Raw genomic sequence first — 8307 nt, forward strand, 5'->3', positions numbered from 1 at the left:
ACTTTCCAGATACTCTTACAAGAACTTTTTGTAATTTAACTACTTAATCCTTCCAACAACCCTATGGGCTAAGAACTATGACTCCCATCATAGATAAAAATGAAGGTTAAGTAACTTGCCCAAGCTACATGGCCATAAGGTAACTGAGACAGACTGTCTCCAGATCCCATGTGAACAACGACTCCATTCTGCCTTCTTTGCTTCTGCATAGCAAGTCTTATCATGCTTTCTAAAAACTTACATTCCAGAAAATATTTCCTCTTCTTTATGTTACAGAACTGAAAGGAAAGACTTCTGGTTAGTGCATGGTTTTTGCAAGAGACATTGTGTTTCCAGATAACTGAATTTTACATGAGTGAGGAAAAAGAGTACCTCATCAAGGTCAGTTTGTAAGAGGTGGAAGTGAAAGCAAACACACATTAAGTTCCCCTGATAGTCCATGATGAACAGAATAGGTGATCTGGACACCAGAACAAAGTATAGTTCCATGGAGAAATACTCTGACTTACTAGGTAGGTAAGAGCTGTTTCTCTGAGAGGACTTGAGGTGATTTCTGTGGAGGAATAATTCAATTAACAATAAACAGGGGAAGCAGCAAGCCGTCTCAGGCTTGGTAACATCTGTTAAAACTGCACCTGCTTCAAAGATTTCCTGGTTCCTCTTCCCCAGAGAAAATCAGTCAGCAGGAAATGAGGCAAGTGTATAATGACTTTATGGAAAAGATGGTTTTTAACTTCTCCTTGGGTTTAATTCCTGACAATATTATATATTCCCCTGTTGTTCCTCATACCTTACAACTTGTAAATAGGAAGATGGGGGAGAAAAAAGGGTCCTGTGCTTGGAAAGTGTTCTTAGAGAACATGGGAATGCTTTAGGGCTACTGGTCAACTGAGTGACATCAGTGCATCTGGCCAGTTATTTCTTGCTCTGATTCAGTGGACCACATGTGGACATAAAGCTTATGCCTATCTGCCAGAACAATACAAAGACTCACCACCTCACATCTCTGGTCTTTCTCTAAATCAATGATTCTCAAACTCGGGGCTGGTGCACTGGGATGACCCGGAGGGATGGGATGGGGAGGGAAGGTCCACTGTGTCCACTTCCACAGTGGAAGGGGGGTTCTGGAAGGGGAAAACATGTACACCCATGGTGGTTTCATGTCAATGTATGGCAAAAAAAAAAGAAAGAAAAAGAGTGAATTAGGAACACCTGGAAGGCTTGCTAAATACACAAATTTCTGGACCTCATCTGAGTTTCTGACTCAGTGTGTCTAGTATGATGCTTGAGAATTTGTATTCCTGCAAGTTACCAGGTGATGGTGACGCTGCTGGTCTAGGACTACATTTGAGAACAATTGCTCTCATTGGTTCTAACAGACATCCTCCATAATTATTATTCTATTCTAGGGTCTCTCCCCCCTCACGATCATCCAAAGCCCAAAGATTTCCATAATTTCTTCCTATCAGTTCCAATGATCAGAACTTACCTCTCACTTTCTTCTCTATCATAGACCCATCTCAGCCTCAGCATCCTTCTCCAACTTTGAAGAAAATTAAGTAATAATCAAGGGGTCTAAGAAAGAAGGCTGGGGCCTTACCAAGCTAGTAGAATGGAGTAGGCATTTCCCTAAATGTCTCACTGCAGTGCAGATGGTATTTTAGATCTGTTTTTCTGGGGTTAGAGTACTGTGAGTGAAATGCAAACAGCTTTGTCTGTTAATATTTATGAGACTTTGGGTAAGTAACTAGCCTTTCTGTGCTTTCTCCGAGGAGTAATAGAACAGTGCTGGCACATAGCAAGCCCCTTTCTATGTTGCTGCCATCAAAAAGACAGTTGCTGTCATCAGAAACTGCCAATTGCTGGCAGAAAGCCAATTGCTGCCATCAGAGAATTTCTGGGAGATGGTGTAGTTGTTCAGTCACTCAGTCCTGTTTGACTCTTTGTGACCCCATGGACTGCAGCATGCCAGGCTTCACTGTCCTTCATCATCTCCCATAATTTGCCCAAACTCATGTCCATTGTATTGTTGGCAGAAAGTGTTTGCTATGACCAGTGCGTTCTTTGGCAGAACTCTATTAGCCTTTGCCCTGCTTCATTCTGTACTCCAAGGTCAAATTCGCCTGTTACGCCGGGAGTTTCTTGACTTCCTACTTTTGCATTCCAGGCCCCTATAATAAAAAGGACATCTTTTTTGGGGTGTTAGTTCTAGAAGGTCTTGTAGGTCTTCATAGAACCGTTCAACTTCAGGTTCTTCATCATTACTGGTCAGGGCATAGACTTGGATCACCGTGATATTGAATGGTTTGCCATGGAAACTAACAGAGATCATTCTGTCGTTTTTGAGATTGCATCCAAGTACTGCATTTCAGACTCTTTTCTTGACTATGATGGCTACTCCATTTCTTCTAAAGGATTCCTGCCCACAGTAGTAGATATAATGGTCATCTGAGTTAAATTTACCCATTCCAGTCCATTTTAGTTTGCTGATTCCTAAACTGTCAACGTTCACTCTTGCCATCTCCTGTTTGACCACTTCCAAATTGCCTTGATTCATAGACCTAACATTCCAGGTTCCTATGCAATATTGCTCTTTACAGCATCGGACCTTGGTTTCCATCACCAGTCACATTCAGAACTGGGTGTTGTTTTTCTTTGGCTCCGTCTCTTCATTCTTTCTGAAATTATTTCTCCACTGATTTATAGTAACATATTGGGCACCTACTGACCTGGGTTGTTCATCTTTCAGTGTCCTATCATTTTGCCTTTTCATACTGTTCATGGGGTTCTCAAGGCAAGAATACGGAAGTGGTTTGTCATTCCTTTCTCCAGTGGACCACATTTTGTCAGAACTCTCCACCATGACCCATCCATCTTGGGTGGCCCTACATGGCATGGCTCATAGTTTTATTGAGTTAGACAAGGCTGTGGTCCATGGGATCAGATTGGTTTTCTGTGATTGTGGTTTTCAGTCTGTCTGCATTCTGATGGAGAAGTATAAGAGGCTTATGGAAGCTTCCTGATGGGATAGACTGACTGAAGGGGAAACTGGGTCTTGTTCTGATGGGTGGGGCCATGCTCAGTAAATCTTTAATCCAATTTTCTGTTGATGGGTGGAGCTGTGTTCCCTCCCTGCTATTCACCTGGGGCCAAACTATGGTAGAGGTAATGAAGATAATGGTGACCTCCCTCAAAAGATCCCAGGCATGCACTGCTACACTTAGTGACCCCAACCCTGCAGCGGGCCACCCAACCCATGCCTCCACTGAAAATTCCTGGACACCCACAGGCAAGTCCAGGACAGTCTCTGTGGTGTCACTGTTTCTTTCTCCTGGGTCCTGGTGCACAAGGTTCTGTTGTGCCCACCGAGAGTCTCTTTCCCAGTCCTATGTAAGTTCTGGCAGCTCTATGGTGGGGTTAATGGTGACCCCCTCCAAGAGGGTTTATGCTATACCCAAGTCTGCTGCACCCAGAGCCCCTGTCCCTGTAGCAAACCAACACTGACCCGTACCTACACAGAAGATGCTCAAACACAGTTCTGTCTCAGTATCTGTGGGGTCCCTGGGTCATGGTGCACACAAGGTTTGTTTGAACCCTCTGAGCATCTCTGGTGGGAATGGGGTTTGATTCTAAACACTAGTTCACCCCTCCTACAACCTTGTTGGGGCTTTTCTTTTGCCCTTGGTCTTTGGCAAATTTCAAATTCTGAAAGATAATGTTGTGGAAGTACTGCACTCAATATGCCAGCAAATTTGGAAAGCTCAGCAGTGGCCATGGTACTGGAAAAGATTAGTTTTCATTCCAATCCCAAAGAAAGGCAATGCCAAAGAACATCCCAACTACCGCACAATTGCACTCATCTCACACGCTAGTAAACTAATGTTCAAAATTCTCCAAGCTAGACTTCAACAATACGTGAACCGTGAACTTCCAGATGTTCAAGCTGGAATTAGAAAAGACAGAGGACCCAGAGATCAAATTGTCAGCTTCCGTTGGATCATTGATAAAGCAAGAGAGTTACAGAAAAACATCTATTTCTGCTTATTGACTATGCCAAAGCCTTTGTCTGTGTAGATCACAATAAACTCTGAAAAATTCTTCAGGAGATAGGAATACCAAACCACCTGACCTGTCTCTTGAGAAAACTGTATGCAGGTCAGGAAGCAACAGTTAGAACCGGACTTGGAACAACAGACTGGTTCCAAATAGGAAAAGGAGTACATCAAGGCTGTATATTGTCACTTTACTTATTTAACTTATATTCAGAGTACATCATGAGAAACGCTGGGCTGGATTAAGCACAACTGGAATCAAGATTGCCAGGAGAAATATCAATAACCTCAGATATGCAGATGACACCATCCTGATGGCAGAAAGTGAGGAAGAACTAAAGAGCCTCTTGATGAAAGTGAAAGAGGAGAATGAAAAAGTCTGCTTAAAGCTCAACATTCAGAAAACAAAGATTGTGGCATCTGGTCCCATCACTTCATGGCAAATAGATGGGGAAACAGTGGCAGATTTTATTTTTCTGGCCTCCAAAATAACTGCAAATGGTGACTGCAACCATGAAATTAAAAGATGCTTACTCCTTGGAAGAAAAGTTATGACCAACCTAGACAGCATATTAAAAAGCAGAGACATTACTTTGCCAACAAAGGTCCATCTAGTCAAGGCTATGGTTTTTCCAGTAGTTATGTATGGATGTGAGAGTTGGACTATAAAGAAAGCTGTGCATCGAAGAATTGGTGCTTTTGAACTGTGCTGTTGGGAAAGACTCTTGAGTTCCCTTGGACAGCAAGGAGATCAAACCAGCCCATCCTAAAGGAAATCAGTCCTCAATATACATTGGAAGGACTCATGCTGAAGCTGAAACTCCAATACTTTGGTCACCTGATGTGAAGAGCTGAACCCCCTGGAAAAGACCCTGATGCTGGGAAAGATGGAAGGCAGGAAGAGAAGGGGATGACAGCAGGTGAGATGGTTGGATGGCATCACTGATTCAATGGGCATGAGTTTGAGTATATTCTGTGAGTTGGTGATGGACAGGGAGGTCTGGAGTGCTGCGGTCCATGGGGTTGAAAAGAGTCAGAAATGACTAGTGACTGAACTGAACTGAACTGAACATGTCCATTGAGGCAGTGATACCATCCAACCACCTCATCCTCTGTTGTCCCATTTTCCTGCCTTCAATCTTTCCCAGGATCAGGGTCTTTTTCAAAGAGTTATCTCTTCACATTAGGTGACCAAAGTATTGGAGCTTCAGCTTCAACATCAGTCCTTCCATAGAATATTCAAGGTTGATTTCCTTTAGGATTGACTGGTTGGATCTCCTTTCTGCCCAAAGGACTCTCAAGAGTCTTCTCCAGCACCACAGTTTGAAGGCATCAATTCTTCGACATTCAGTATTTTTTATTGTCCTGCTGTCACATCCATACATGACTACTGGAAAACCATAGCTTTGACTATATGGACCATTGTTGGCAAAGTGATGTCTCTGATTTTTAATATGCCATCTAAGTTCATCATAGCTTTTCTTCCAAGGAGCAAGTATCTTTTAATTTCATGGCTGAAGTCACCGTCCACAGTTCTTTTGGAGCCCAAGAAAGTAAAGTCTCTCACTGTTTCTATTGTTCTCCCGTCTATATACCTTGAAGTGATGAGACTGGATACCATGATCTTAGTTTTTTGTATGTTGAACTTTCAGCCAGCTTTTCACTCTCCTTTTTCACTTTCATCAAGAGGCTCTTTAGTTCCTCTTCACTTTCTGCCATAAGGGTGGTGTCATTTGCACATCTGAAGTTACTGATATTTCTCCTGGCAATCTTGATTCCAGGTTGGGCTTCATACAGCCCAGGATTTCACATGATGTACTCTGCATATAAGTTAAATAAGCAGGGTGACAATATACAGCCTTGACATACTCCTTTCCCAATTTGGAGCCAGTCCATTGTTCCATGTCCAATTCTAACCATGGCTTCTTGACCTGCATACAGATTTCTCAGGAGGCAGGTAGCATGGTCTGGTATTCCCATCTCTTGAAGAATTTTCCAAAGTTTGTTATGATTCACACAGTCAAAAGCTTTAGCATAGTCAATGAATGAGAAGTAGATGTTTTTCTGGAATTATCTTGCTTTTTCTATGATGCAACATATATATTTACAATTTGATCTCTGGTTGTTCTCCCTTTCTATATCCAGCTTGTATATATAGAATTTCTCAGTTGATACTGTTGAAGCTTAACTTGAATGATATTTAGCATTACCTTGCTACGTGTGAGATGAGTGCAATTGTGGGGTAGTTTGAACATTCTTTGGCATTGTCCTTCTTTAGGATTGAATTGAAAACTTACCTTTTCATAACACTTTACAGGAGGCAGTGATCAAAATCATCCCCAAGGAAAAGAAATGCAAAAAGCTAAAATGTTTGTTTGAGGAGGCTTTACAAATAGTTGAGAAAAGAAGAGAAGCAAAAGGCAAAGGAGAAACGGAAAGATATACCCATCTGATTGCAGAATTCCAGAGAATAGCAAGGAAAGATAAAAAAGTCTTAAGTGAACAATGCAAAGAAATAGAGGAAAACAATAGAATGGGAAAGGCTAGAAACCCGTCAAGAAAATCAGAGATAACAAGGGAACATTTGATGAAAAGACAAGCACAATAAAGGACCTAACATATGTGACATCATTTAAAGAATTAAGAGCGAGTGTGATTTGTCTACATAAAGTATTGTACTATAATAAGTACTAAGAATATTGTTATACTTTACTAAGTATATTAGTACATTAATATATTAGTATAGTTTGTTATATTAGTTGCATTTATATTAATAGCTATTTTTTTAAAGTAAAAAGTAAAATATTTAAAAGTAAAAAGGCATAGACAGTATTTTAGTACATTAATACTAAATATTTAAAGGTAAAAAGTAAAATACTTACTAAATAGTAAAAGGCAAAAATATTTAAAAGTAAAAAGGCATAGACTGAATATTAGTACATTAGTATATTAGTAAAGTTTGCTATATTAGTTGCATTTATATTAATAGCTACATATTTTTAAAAGTAAAATATTTAAAAGTAAAAAGGCATAGACAGTATTTTAGTACATTAGTACTAAATATTTAAAAGTAAAAATGTTTAAATATTTAAAAGTAAAAAGTAAAGTATTTACTAAATATTTAAAGGCAAAATATTTTTAAAATATTTAAAAGTAAAAAAGCATAGACTGAATATTAACGTATAGTATGATGACTGCAGCCAGGAAATTAAAAGAAGCTTACTCCGTGGAAGAAAAGCCATGACCAACCTAGACAGCATATTACAAAGCAGAGACATTACTTTACCAACAAAGGTCCATCTAGTCAAAGCTATGGTTTTTCCAATGCCTTGTATGGATGTGAGAGAGGACTGGAAAGAAAGCTGAGTGCCGAAGAATTGATGTTTTGAACTGTGGTGTTGGAGAAGACTCTACAGAGTCCCCTGGACTTCAAGGAGATCCAACCAGTCCATCCTAAAGGAAATCAGTCCTGAATATTCATTGGAAGGACTGATACTGAAGATGAAACTCCAATATTTTGTCCACTTGATGCGAAGAACTGACTCACTGGAAAAGACTCTGTTGCTGGGAAAGATTGAAGGCGAGAGGAGAAGGGGATGACAGAAGATGAGATGGTTGGATAGCATCACCGACGTGATGAATGTGAGTTTGAGTAGGCTCCAGGAGCTGGTGATGGACAGGGAAACCTGGCGTACTGCTGCCCATGGGGTCGGAAAGAGTTGGACACGAATGAGCGACTGAACTGAACTGATATTAGTACAGTTGGCTATATCAGTTGCATTTGTATTGATAACTACATATTTTTTGAGGTAAAAAATAAAGAAAGTATAGATCGGATTTTAATTACTTAAATATTTTTAATGGAATATAATACTATATGTAATAAATAAAATACATTTGTACTAATATAACATGCATGTACGCTCAGTCACTAGTCATATCCGACTCTTTATGACACCATGGACAGTAGCCTGCCAGGTTCCTCTGTTCTTGGGTTTCTCCAGGTAAGAATACTGGAGTGGGATGCCATTTCCTCCTCTAGAAGATCTTGCCAATCCAGGGGCTGAACATGCATTTTCTGTGTTTCCTGCATTGGCAGGGGGATTCTTTACCATTGAGCTACCTGAGAAGCCCAATATAATGCATATAATATGTTTATATGTAATATTGTATCAAATACCAGTTAATCATATTTGTTATGTTTAGATATAAAATATTAAAAACATACAATATTATACAATATATAATTTAATAT

This window comes from Giraffa tippelskirchi, chromosome 13, assembly GCF_054371585.1.
Source record: "Giraffa tippelskirchi isolate mGirTip1 chromosome 13, T2T-mGirTip1v1.2.pri, whole genome shotgun sequence".
In the NCBI taxonomy this organism is placed as follows: Eukaryota; Metazoa; Chordata; class Mammalia; order Artiodactyla; family Giraffidae; genus Giraffa; species Giraffa tippelskirchi.